This window comes from Garra rufa, chromosome 1 (genome assembly GCF_049309525.1).
Source record: "Garra rufa chromosome 1, GarRuf1.0, whole genome shotgun sequence".
Taxonomy (NCBI): Eukaryota; Metazoa; Chordata; class Actinopteri; order Cypriniformes; family Cyprinidae; genus Garra; species Garra rufa.
The window spans coordinates 93,291,353-93,304,132 of record NC_133361.1 but is presented as its reverse complement, the minus strand read 5'-3'; the positions used below and the strand labels follow the sequence as shown (position 1 = coordinate 93,304,132).

The window sequence follows — 12,780 nt, the reverse complement described above, 5'->3', positions numbered from 1 at the left end:
AGTTGTGTGTGTGCTTGCATGTGTGTAAGGTTCTTTAAAATGAAGCCTGATTTACTTGAAGGAGCTCCAACCTTTGCATACCGACCCACCCCCGTTCCCTGCCGAATCTTTTCAGAAACTCATTAGTCCGTCTATATTCGTCAAATGCCTATAAAACTTGTTCACTTTATCTATAGGTTGACGAAGTTTAGCAGTGGGCAATATACTCGTAAATGCGGTGTTAATTCCAAACGTTCTCCCTCCTTTCCGAGCATTGGTGGTTCAGTGGTAGAATTCTAGCAGTGGGCGATATGATCCACGTAAATGCGATGTTACTGCCACATGATTTCCCATCCTTTTTTTTCATGTTCCCATTATGAAAAGTAAAAAAAATAGTAATAATAGTAAAGTGGTCCAAATGAGGACCCCCTGTAATGTGTAGCATTCAAGATATTGGGAGACTCAATAAGATCAAGGCAGGTTGATTTGTTTTTTTTCATGGAGTAGTGGCTCCTTATGCTGATGTCGGTGAAGTCAAGGCGGCTGGGGGCGAAGAACACTGGGTACGGCTCCTCGTTAGTATAGTGGACAGTATCTCCGCCTGTCACGCGGAAGACCGGGGTTCGATTCCCCGACGGGGAGACCCAGCTCTTTGCTGCTGCTGAACGACTCATCCAAAAGATTTTGGTGCTGACAGAGGTCACAGAAGGAGTTCTGCTTCAACGTCAACCAGAGCCAAAACAAATGCGTTGGCCGGGAATCGAACCCGGGTCAACTGCTTGGAAGGCAGCTATGCTCACCACTATACCACCAACGCAAGTGCCCGACTCCAGCTTTTAGCCATCTGAAAAGAATGCTTGAAATGCACAAGTCACTGATAGGGCAAAAGGAGCTTAAGCCATCTTTGTTTGTATCCCGTCATGTACGAGAGAGTGCTGTCTTTCCATGCGGGCTAAAGAAATCTGGAGCTGCGACGCAGAAAGCGCAAAGTCCGCAAGTACAGAACGTGGTGAGGCGCGCTTCGTTCCACCGCCCATTGGCTGGTGGCCAGTTTTACTCTTGACACTCCAATACAGCTCTGTTGTGAGCAGAAAAGAATGCTGGAAGTACATGAGTCACTGACAGGGCCAAAGTGGCTGAAGCCCAAGGTTTGGATCCCATCATGTCATGAGAGTGCTGTCTTTCCATGCTGGCTGAAAAAAAATGTGAAGTTGCGACACAGGAAGCGCAAAGGCTGCAAACACGGTCCACGAGAAAGCACGCTTTGCTCCAATGCACATTGGTGTGTGGTCAGATTTAGTCTGCTATTGAAACTGCAGTGCAGCTCTGCTGTGAGCAGAGCACCCAAAAATACAGGTCACTCGGAAAGGTTCCCCTCCACGGAAATCTTTAGTAAAAGGCGAAAGATTTATGCGTCTATGAAGAGAAACTCGAATTGTGTGCCCACGCGCTTGAGCATGTGCGCTCCCTGTGGTAAACCACTATACTCACAAAGGGTAATCTAGGGTGCCAATAAGATTTTCATCTCCCCCTCACTCCAAATGGGAGGAGTAAAAGTTAAAAAGTCTCTTCCATCATCCATTCTCGCCTGCCACACAGGAGGCCTGGCTCTGATTCCCGGGCAAATGCAGGAACAGAGTTCTTTTAAGTAAGGGGTGTGTGTTTGCATGTGTGTGGGATTCTTTAAAATGAGCCTTGAAGGCCAAGCCTGATTTGCTAGAAGGAGCTCCAAACTTTGCATATTGACCCAACCCCCCTTTCCCTGGATTTGACGTGTAACAGTTACGCACCATTACTAAATCCAGGGCAATGTGAAGGCCGAAGTTCTCCCAGCCGAGCATTGGTGGTTCAGTGGTAGAATTCTCGCCTGCCACGCGGGAGACCCGGGTCCGATTCCCGGCCAATGCAGGAACGGAGTCCTTTTAATTAAGTTGTGTGTGTGCTTGCATGTGTGTAAGGTTCTTTAAAATGAAGCCTGATTTACTTGAAGGAGCTCCAACCTTTGCATACCGACCCACCCCCGTTCCCTGCCGAATCTTTTCAGAAACTCATTAGTCCGTCTATATTCGTCAAATGCCTATAAAACTTGTTCACTTTATCTATAGGTTGACGAAGTTTAGCAGTGGGCAATATACTCGTAAATGCGGTGTTAATTCCAAACGTTCTCCCTCCTTTCCGAGCATTGGTGGTTCAGTGGTAGAATTCTAGCAGTGGGCGATATGATCCACGTAAATGCGATGTTACTGCCACATGATTTCCCATCCTTTTTTTTCATGTTCCCATTATGAAAAGTAAAAAAAATAGTAATAATAGTAAAGTGGTCCAAATGAGGACCCCCTGTAATGTGTAGCATTCAAGATATTGGGAGACTCAATAAGATCAAGGCAGGTTGATTTGTTTTTTTTCATGGAGTAGTGGCTCCTTATGCTGATGTCGGTGAAGTCAAGTCGGCTGGGGGCGAAGAACAGTGGTTACAGCTCCTCGTTAGTATAGTGGACAGTATCTCCGCCTGTCACGCGGAAGACTGGGGTTTGATTCCCCGACGGGGAGACCCAGCTCTTTGCTGCTGCTGAACGACTCATCCAAAAGATTTTGGTGCTGACAGAGGTCACAGAAGGAGTTCTGCTTCAACGTCAGCCAGAGCCAAAACAAATGCGTTGGCTAGGAATCGAACACGGGTCAACTGCTTGGAAGGCAGCTATGCTCACCACTATACCACCAACGCAAGTGCCCGACTCCAGCTTTTAGCCATCTGAAAAGAATGCTTGAATTGCACAAGTCACTGATAGGGCAAAAGGAGCTGAAGCCATCTTTGTTTGTATCCCGTCATGTACGAGAGAGTGCTGTCTTTCCATGCGGGCTAAAGAAATCTGGAGCTGCGACGCAGAAAGCGCAAAGTCCGCAAGTACAGAACGTGGTGAGGCGCGCTTCGTTCCACCGCCCATTGGCTGGTGGCCAGTTTTACTCTTGACACTCCAATACAGCTCTGTTGTGAGCAGAAAAGAATGCTGGAAGTACATGAGTCACTGACAGGGCCAAAGTGGCTGAAGCCCAAGGTTTGGATCCCATCATGTCATGAGAGTGCTGTCTTTCCATGCTGGCTGAAAAAAAATGTGAATTTGCGACACAGGAAGCGCAAAGGCTGCAAACACGGTCCACGAGAAAGCACGCTTTGCTCCAATGCACATTGGTGTGTGGTCAGATTTAGTCTGCTATTGAAACTGCAGTGCAGCTCTGCTGTGTGCAGAGCACCCAAAAATACAGGTCACTCGGAAAGGTTCCCCTCCACGGAAATCTTTAGTAAAAGGCGAAAGATTTATGCGTCTATGAAGAGAAACTCGAGTTGTGTGCCCACGCGCTTGAGCATGTGCGCTCCCTGTGGTAAACCACTATACTCACAAAGGGTAATCTAGGGTGCCGATAAGATTTTCATCTCCCCCTCACTCCAAATGGGAGGAGTAAAAGTTAAAAAGTCTCTTCCATCATCCATTCTCGCCTGCCACACAGGAGGCCTGGCTCTGATTCCCGGGCAAATGTAGGAACAGAGTTCTTTTAAGTAAGGGGTGTGTGTTTGCATGTGTGTGGGATTCTTTAAAATGAGCCTTGAAGGCCAAGCCTTATTTGCTAGAAGGAGCTCCAAACTTTGCATATTGACCCAACCCCCCTTTCCCTGGATTTGACGTGTAACAGTTACGCACCATTACTAAATCCAGGGCAATGTGAAGGCCGAATTTCTCTCAGCCGGGCATTGGTGGTTCAGTGGTAGAATTCTCGCCTGCCACGCGGGAGACCCGGGTCCGATTCCCGGCCAATGCAGGAACGGAGTCCTTTTAATTAAGGTGTGTGTGTGCTTGCATGTGTGTAAGGTTCTTTAAAATGAAGCCTGATTTACTTGAAGGAGCTCCAACCTTTGCATACCGACCCACCCCCGTTCCCTGCCGAATCTTTTCAGAAACTCATTAGTCCGTCTATATTCGTCAAATGCCTATAAAACTTGTTCACTTTATCTATAGGTTGACGAAGTTTAGCAGTGGGCAATATACTCGTAAATGCGGTGTTAATTCCAAACGTTCTCCCTCCTTTCCGAGCATTGGTGGTTCAGTGGTAGAATTCTAGCAGTGGGCGATATGATCCACGTAAATGCGATGTTACTGCCACATGATTTCCCATCCTTTTTTTTCATGTTCCCATTATGAAAAGTAAAAAAAATAGTAATAATAGTAAAGTGGTCCAAATGAGGACCCCCTGTAATGTGTAGCATTCAAGATATTGGGAGACTCAATAAGATCAAGGCAGGTTGATTTGTTTTTTTTCATGGAGTAGTGGCTCCTTATGCTGATGTCGGTGAAGTCAAGTCGGCTGGGGGCGAAGAACAGTGGTTACAGCTCCTCGTTAGTATAGTGGACAGTATCTCCGCCTGTCACGCGGAAGACTGGGGTTTGATTCCCCGACGGGGAGACCCAGCTCTTTGCTGCTGCTGAACGACTCATCCAAAAGATTTTGGTGCTGACAGAGGTCACAGAAGGAGTTCTGCTTCAACGTCAGCCAGAGCCAAAACAAATGCGTTGGCTAGGAATCGAACACGGGTCAACTGCTTGGAAGGCAGCTATGCTCACCACTATACCACCAACGCAAGTGCCCGACTCCAGCTTTTAGCCATCTGAAAAGAATGCTTGAATTGCACAAGTCACTGATAGGGCAAAAGGAGCTGAAGCCATCTTTGTTTGTATCCCGTCATGTACGAGAGAGTGCTGTCTTTCCATGCGGGCTAAAGAAATCTGGAGCTGCGACGCAGAAAGCGCAAAGTCCGCAAGTACAGAACGTGGTGAGGCGCGCTTCGTTCCACCGCCCATTGGCTGGTGGCCAGTTTTACTCTTGACACTCCAATACAGCTCTGTTGTGAGCAGAAAAGAATGCTGGAAGTACATGAGTCACTGACAGGGCCAAAGTGGCTGAAGCCCAAGGTTTGGATCCCATCATGTCATGAGAGTGCTGTCTTTCCATGCTGGCTGAAAAAAAATGTGAATTTGCGACACAGGAAGCGCAAAGGCTGCAAACACGGTCCACGAGAAAGCACGCTTTGCTCCAATGCACATTGGTGTGTGGTCAGATTTAGTCTGCTATTGAAACTGCAGTGCAGCTCTGCTGTGTGCAGAGCACCCAAAAATACAGGTCACTCGGAAAGGTTCCCCTCCACGGAAATCTTTAGTAAAAGGCGAAAGATTTATGCGTCTATGAAGAGAAACTCGAGTTGTGTGCCCACGCGCTTGAGCATGTGCGCTCCCTGTGGTAAACCACTATACTCACAAAGGGTAATCTAGGGTGCCGATAAGATTTTCATCTCCCCCTCACTCCAAATGGGAGGAGTAAAAGTTAAAAAGTCTCTTCCATCATCCATTCTCGCCTGCCACACAGGAGGCCTGGCTCTGATTCCCGGGCAAATGTAGGAACAGAGTTCTTTTAAGTAAGGGGTGTGTGTTTGCATGTGTGTGGGATTCTTTAAAATGAGCCTTGAAGGCCAAGCCTTATTTGCTAGAAGGAGCTCCAAACTTTGCATATTGACCCAACCCCCCTTTCCCTGGATTTGACGTGTAACAGTTACGCACCATTACTAAATCCAGGGCAATGTGAAGGCCGAATTTCTCTCAGCCGGGCATTGGTGGTTCAGTGGTAGAATTCTCGCCTGCCACGCGGGAGACCCGGGTCCGATTCCCGGCCAATGCAGGAACGGAGTCCTTTTAATTAAGTTGTGTGTGTGCTTGCATGTGTGTAAGGTTCTTTAAAATGAAGCCTGATTTACTTGAAGGAGCTCCAACCTTTGCATACCGACCAACCCCCGTTCCCTGCCGAATCTTTTCAGAAACTCATTAGTCCGTCTATATTCGTCAAATGCCTATAAAACTTGTTCACTTTATCTATAGGTTGACGAAGTTTAGCAGTGGGCAATATACTCGTAAATGCGGTGTTAATTCCAAACGTTCTCCCTCCTTTCCGAGCATTGGTGGTTCAGTGGTAGAATTCTAGCAGTGGGCGATATGATCCACGTAAATGCGATGTTACTGCCACATGATTTCCCATCCTTTTTTTTCATGTTCCCATTATGAAAAGTAAAAAAAATAGTAATAATAGTAAAGTGGTCCAAATGAGGACCCCCTGTAATGTGTAGCATTCAAGATATTGGGAGACTCAATAAGATCAAGGCAGGTTGATTTGTTTTTTTTCATGGAGTAGTGGCTCCTTATGCTGATGTCGGTGAAGTCAAGTCGGCTGGGGGCGAAGAACAGTGGTTACAGCTCCTCGTTAGTATAGTGGACAGTATCTCCGCCTGTCACGCGGAAGACTGGGGTTTGATTCCCCGACGGGGAGACCCAGCTCTTTGCTGCTGCTGAACGACTCATCCAAAAGATTTTGGTGCTGACAGAGGTCACAGAAGGAGTTCTGCTTCAACGTCAGCCAGAGCCAAAACAAATGCGTTGGCTAGGAATCGAACACGGGTCAACTGCTTGGAAGGCAGCTATGCTCACCACTATACCACCAACGCAAGTGCCCGACTCCAGCTTTTAGCCATCTGAAAAGAATGCTTGAATTGCACAAGTCACTGATAGGGCAAAAGGAGCTGAAGCCATCTTTGTTTGTATCCCGTCATGTACGAGAGAGTGCTGTCTTTCCATGCGGGCTAAAGAAATCTGGAGCTGCGACGCAGAAAGCGCAAAGTCCGCAAGTACAGAACGTGGTGAGGCGCGCTTCGTTCCACCGCCCATTGGCTGGTGGCCAGTTTTACTCTTGACACTCCAATACAGCTCTGTTGTGAGCAGAAAAGAATGCTGGAAGTACATGAGTCACTGACAGGGCCAAAGTGGCTGAAGCCCAAGGTTTGGATCCCATCATGTCATGAGAGTGCTGTCTTTCCATGCTGGCTGAAAAAAAATGTGAATTTGCGACACAGGAAGCGCAAAGGCTGCAAACACGGTCCACGAGAAAGCACGCTTTGCTCCAATGCACATTGGTGTGTGGTCAGATTTAGTCTGCTATTGAAACTGCAGTGCAGCTCTGCTGTGTGCAGAGCACCCAAAAATACAGGTCACTCGGAAAGGTTCCCCTCCACGGAAATCTTTAGTAAAAGGCGAAAGATTTATGCGTCTATGAAGAGAAACTCGAGTTGTGTGCCCACGCGCTTGAGCATGTGCGCTCCCTGTGGTAAACCACTATACTCACAAAGGCAAGGCAAGGCAAGGCAAGTTTATTTATATAGCACATTTCATACACAATGGTAATTCAAAGTGCTGTACATAAAAATGAATTAAAATCACAATAGAACATCACATCACATAGAAAGCATAAAAATCATCTTATGTCAGTACAGATAGCCAGATTATACTCTGTAAATTAATTAGCACAGTAAAATGATTATACATAAAATAATGCAGTCTGTTCGGACGTAGCACAGACATAAAAAGGAATTAAAATTACGGGACAGACCGAAACTCGTGACCCACACTTTCACTTTTGATTTATTTCAGCGCGCTCTCTCAGTTTTGCTGAGAATATTGCGGCGGCCGTCAGATAGGCAAACTATACTTCACCTTACCTGGTCTGCGCAATATCTAGATAGACAAACTACTTCATCGTATCTACTTAGACAGACAAACTACTTCATCGTGTCTATTTATTCGTGCGCAATATCTAGATAGACAAACTACTTCATCGTATCTACTTAGACAGACAAACTACTTCATCGTGTCTATTTATTCGTGCGCAATATCTAGATAGACAAACTACTTCATCGTATCTATTTAGACAGACAAACTACTTCATCGTGTCTATTCATTTGTGCGCAATATCTAGATAGACAAACTACTTCATCGTATCTACTTAGACAGACAAACTACTTCATCGTGTCTATTCATTCGTGCGCAATATCTAGATAGACAAACTACTTCATCGTATCTATTTAGACAGACAAACTACTTCATCGTGTCTATTCATTCGTGCGCAATATCTAGATAGACAAACTACTTCATCGTATCTATTTAGACAGACAAACTACTTCATCGTGTCTATTCATTCGTGCGCAATATCTAGACAGACAAACTACTTCATCGTGTCTATTCATAACGAACAATAATGTCACTAATCAGATAGACAAACTGTACTTCATCTTACCTGATCAGAGACATCACGTCGCGGTCACCAAATTGTTAGATTGATAGATTTAGTTTGTAATTTAGAAATCATAAAAATTTAAATAATAATAAGATGATTTAAAAAATTGATTTTGAAATTAATTAGCACAGTAAATAAAAAGGAATTAAAATTACAGAGATTGATAGATTTTGTTTGTAATTTAAGAATCATAAAAATTTAAATAATAATAAGATGATTTAAAAAATTGATTTTGAAATTAATTAGCACAGTAAAATGATTATACAGAAAATAATGCAGTCTGTTCGGACGTAACACAGTGCTCATTCAATAAATGCACAACTAAACAGGTGAGTTTTGAGTCTGCATTTAAATGTGGCTAATGTATTAGCACATCTGATCTCTTCTGGAAGCTGATTCCAACTGCGGGCGGCATAATAGCTAAAAGCGGATTCCCCTTGTTTTGTGTGAACCCTTGATATTACTAACTGACTCGATCCTAGTGATCTGAGTTGTCTGTTAGGTTTGTATACAGTGAGCATATTTGCAATGTATGTAGGTCCCAGGCCATTGAGTGCTTTATAAACGAGTAAAAGTACTTTAAAATCTATCCTAAAAATAACTGGAAGCCAGTGTAAGGACCTAAGGACTGGTGTAATATGCTCTGATTTTTTGGTTCTAGTCAGAATCCTGGCAGCAGCGTTCTGTATGAGCTGCAGCTGTCTAATGGTCTTCTTGGGAAGGCCAGTGAGGAGACCATTACAATAGTCCACCCTGCTGGTGATAAAGGCATGAACAAGTTTCTCCAAATCTTGACGCGAAACAAAACATCTAATTCTTGCAATGTTTTTGAGATGATAGTATGCTGATTTAGTTACTGCTTTAACATGGCTACTGAAACTGAGGTCTGACTCCAGAATCACACCAAGATTCTTGACTTGATTTTTTGTTTTTTGACCCCTAGTGTCAAGGTACGCATTTACCTTATGAACTTCATCTTTGTTACCAAATGCAATGACTTCCGTTTTCTCCTTGTTTAACTGTAAAAAGTTTTGGCACATCCAACTGTTAATTTCATCAATGCATTGGCAGAGAGAGTCAATGGGGCTGTAGTCATTTGGCGATAAGGCTAGGTAGATCTGGGTATCATCTGCATAGCTGTGATATGCAATTTTGTTCTTTCTCATTATTTGACTTAGTGGGAGCATATACAGGCTGAACAACAGCGGCGCTAGAATTGAGCCTTGTGGGACTCCGCATGTCATGGACGTCCACTTAGACTTATGTTCTCCTATACTCACATAATAGCCTCTCCCTTCTAAGTATGACCTGAACCAATTTAGAACCATCCCAGAAAGCCCGACCCAGTTTTCCAATCTATCTAAAAGAATGTTATGATCGACAGTGTCGAACGCAGCACTGAGATCTAGTAGTACCAGCACTGATATTTTGCCAGAATCTGAATTTAGGCGAATATCATTTATTATCTTTATGAGCGCTGTCTCTGTGCTATGATGTTGTCTGAAGCCAGATTGGAAATGGTCCAGGTATCCATTTGAGTTTATGTAGTGATTCAGCTGATTGAAAACAACCTTTTCAATAATCTTGCTTATAAAAGGAAGATTTGAAATTGGTCTATAGTTGCTCAATATGGTGTTATCAAGATTTTTCTTTTTCAGAAGGGGCTTAACAGCTGCAATTTTCAGGGAGTTTGGAAAAGTCCCAGAAAGAAGTGAGGTGTTCACCACTTTTAAAAGATCTGCTTCTAAACAGTTAAGCACACTTTTGAAAAAAGATGTGGGAAGTGTGTCAAGGTGGCAGGTTGACGATTTGAGGTGCTTTACTGTTTCTTCCAAAATGTTGCTATCGATTTCTTCAAAATTCGACATAATGACTTCTTTTTGAAATTGTGATCGGATCTGTCTGACCTCTGCATAACTTGAGGGTGTGCTAATTGTCTTTCTGATATTATTGATCTTCTCAGAAAAGAAGGAAGCAAACTCATCGCACTTGCTGTCAGAGAGCAGTTCACTAGGGATCTGACTAGGGGGGTTTGTTAGTCTCTCAACGGTAGCAAAAAGAGTGCGAGTGTTGTTTTGGTTGCTGTTTATAAGGTTCGAGAAGAATGTTTGTCTAGCTTTACCTAGTTCAACATTGAAAGCATGAAGGCTGTCTTTATAGATGCTATAGTGAATTTCAAGTTTTGTCTTCCGCCACATCCGCTCAGCTTTCCTGCATTGTCTTTTCATACTCTGTACTGCTGTTGATTTTCTCCACGGTGATTTCTGTCCAATTATCTTTCTGTTTTTTATAGGTGCAATGTCATCAATGACATTCTTAACTTTTGAGTTAAAGGACTCCAGGAGAGAATCAACAGAGTCTGCAGAAATGCTTGGCATTGAAGATATAGCCTTCATAAATAGCACACTCGTGTTATCGTTAATGCATCTCTTTCTGACAGAGACTGATCTAGATTCAGTGGTAGCAGAGATCAATATATCAAAGAAAATACAGAAGTGATCAGATAGTGCTACATCCTTGATAACAGTGGATGAAATGTTTAGACCCTTACTGATGAGTAAATCAAGAGTGTGTCCACGATTGTGTGTGGGCCCATGCACATGCTGAATCAGGTCAAACGTGTTCAAAACCGTTATAATTTCTTTTGTAGTTTTGCTTTCTGCATTGTCTATGTGAACATTAAAATCCCCTGCAATAGCAAAACTGTCAAACTCTGAACAAATCATTGATAGCAGTTCTGTGAACTCTTCAACAAAGGCTGGAGAGTATTTAGGGGGCCTGTAAATAATGATAAACAGAATGCGAGCACCTTTCAGTACAATCCCTAGATATTCAAAAGACAGGTACTGACCAAATGACACTTGTTTGCATTCATAGACATCTTTAAATAGGGCAGCGACACCACCGCCTCTCTTAACAGCTCTGCAGACATTCATGGAAGTAAAGTTATGAGGCACTGCTTCGTTTAGGATTATAGCACTTGAACTGTCTTCTAACCATGTTTCATTTAAAAACATAAAATCCAGGTTGTTTGTGGTTATAAAATCATTGATCAGAAGTGATTTATTTTTTAGTGAGCGAACATTTAAAAGTGCTAGCTTGATGGCATCCCTTTTTGTCTCTAGAGCAATCTTAGTTTGATGCCTAATAAGCCTCAGATTAGATGTGTGAACTGTACGATTTGAAAGGGCCTTAGGCTTTCTATCACATATTAAAACAGAAATAGGGAAAGCTACAGGCACACTGGGTTCCCGCTTGTTTTGTAAACATTCCTGATTGTTTCTGCTACCGTAGCGGGGACCCGTCACATATCACTGAGGGCTGTTATCAGTTGTTTTTGGTTCACTCACAGCCGATGCAGGAGGGTTTGAGCCCTGGCGTTGTGGCAGCGGCCGGAGAGCTCTCACTGGAGGAGGAGGGTGAGCTGGGCCCACAGGCTTTGGTGGTTGAGGTGCCTGCCGTTTTTTAGATGATAACTGGGGGCTTGCAGCAAAAGAGTGGGAGAGTCTGGTTCCAGCATATACCAGTTCCTCCATTTTCTGTGAGAAGCTTAGGAGTGGAGATGCTGGAGAGAGGGATAATGTGTCTGGTGAATGGAGCTCTGGCTCTGGTGTTTCCGGTGGCTGGAATATGTTGTTGTTGTCCTGGCTTCCCTGACTGTTTACCAGAAAGTCATCTTTCGGTGCTGAGTCTTGGAGCTGTTGTAGTACGTCACAGTCTGTCTGTGATAAGCTCTGTGAGCAGGGCTCAGCCAGGAAAATGTCCATAAGCAGTGCATAAGCAGCACAAAGGGTAATCTAGGGTGCCGATAAGATTTTCATCTCCCCCTCACTCCAAATGGGAGGAGTAAAAGTTAAAAAGTCTCTTCCATCATCCATTCTCGCCTGCCACACAGGAGGCCTGGCTCTGATTCCCGGGCAAATGTAGGAACAGAGTTCTTTTAAGTAAGGGGTGTGTGTTTGCATGTGTGTGGGATTCTTTAAAATGAGCCTTGAAGGCCAAGCCTTATTTGCTAGAAGGAGCTCCAAACTTTGCATATTGACCCAACCCCCCTTTCCCTGGATTTGACGTGTAACAGTTACGCACCATTACTAAATCCAGGGCAATGTGAAGGCCGAATTTCTCTCAGCCGAGCATTGGTGGTTCAGTGGTAGAATTCTCGCCTGCCACGCGGGAGACCCGGGTCCGATTCCCGGCCAATGCAGGAACGGAGTCCTTTTAATTAAGGTGTGTGTGTGCTTGCATGTGTGTAAGGTTCTTTAAAATGAAGCCTGATTTACTTGAAGGAGCTCCAACCTTTGCATACCGACCAACCCCCGTTCCCTGCCGAATCTTTTCAGAAACTCATTAGTCCGTCTATATTCGTCAAATGCCTATAAAACTTGTTCACTTTATCTATAGGTTGACGAAGTTTAGCAGTGGGCAATATACTCGTAAATGCGGTGTTAATTCCAAACGTTCTCCCTGCTTTCCGAGCATTGGTGGTTCAGTGGTAGAATTCTAGCAGTGGGCGATATGATCCACGTAAATGCGATGTTACTGCCACATGATTTCCCATCCTTTTTTTTCATGTTCCCATTATGAAAAGTAAAAAAAATAGTAATAATAGTAAAGTGGTCCAAATGGGGACCCCCTGTA

The 12,780-nt window shown here is 44.1% G+C and overlaps 1 protein-coding gene and 10 non-coding genes across 11 annotated transcripts in view; 6 read left to right on the top strand and 5 right to left on the bottom strand.

Moving 5' to 3' along the window:
- The window catches only part of LOC141322290 (uncharacterized), a 175,925-nt gene that overhangs the window by 45,960 nt on the left and 117,185 nt on the right, over positions 1–12,780 (top strand). The gene's annotated exons all lie outside the window — the stretch shown is intronic.
- trnad-guc (transfer RNA aspartic acid (anticodon GUC)) lies at positions 550–621 on the top strand. Its single transcript has one exon. It is a non-coding gene; the product is annotated as a tRNA-Asp (tRNA).
- trnag-ucc (transfer RNA glycine (anticodon UCC)) lies at positions 725–796 on the bottom strand. The gene has a single exon. It is a non-coding gene; the product is annotated as a tRNA-Gly (tRNA).
- LOC141288733 (U5 spliceosomal RNA) lies at positions 1,302–1,417 on the bottom strand. The gene has a single exon (XR_012339731.1). It is a non-coding gene; the product is annotated as a U5 spliceosomal RNA (small nuclear RNA).
- On the top strand, positions 1,817–1,887 carry trnag-gcc (transfer RNA glycine (anticodon GCC)). Its single transcript has one exon. It is a non-coding gene; the product is annotated as a tRNA-Gly (tRNA).
- On the bottom strand, positions 3,210–3,325 carry LOC141288504 (U5 spliceosomal RNA). Its single transcript, XR_012339694.1, has one exon. It is a non-coding gene; the product is annotated as a U5 spliceosomal RNA (small nuclear RNA).
- trnag-gcc (transfer RNA glycine (anticodon GCC)) lies at positions 3,725–3,795 on the top strand. Its single transcript has one exon. It is a non-coding gene; the product is annotated as a tRNA-Gly (tRNA).
- On the bottom strand, positions 5,118–5,233 carry LOC141288497 (U5 spliceosomal RNA). The gene has a single exon (XR_012339693.1). It is a non-coding gene; the product is annotated as a U5 spliceosomal RNA (small nuclear RNA).
- Positions 5,633–5,703, top strand: trnag-gcc (transfer RNA glycine (anticodon GCC)). The gene has a single exon. It is a non-coding gene; the product is annotated as a tRNA-Gly (tRNA).
- On the bottom strand, positions 7,026–7,141 carry LOC141288489 (U5 spliceosomal RNA). The gene has a single exon (XR_012339692.1). It is a non-coding gene; the product is annotated as a U5 spliceosomal RNA (small nuclear RNA).
- Positions 12,276–12,346, top strand: trnag-gcc (transfer RNA glycine (anticodon GCC)). Its single transcript has one exon. It is a non-coding gene; the product is annotated as a tRNA-Gly (tRNA).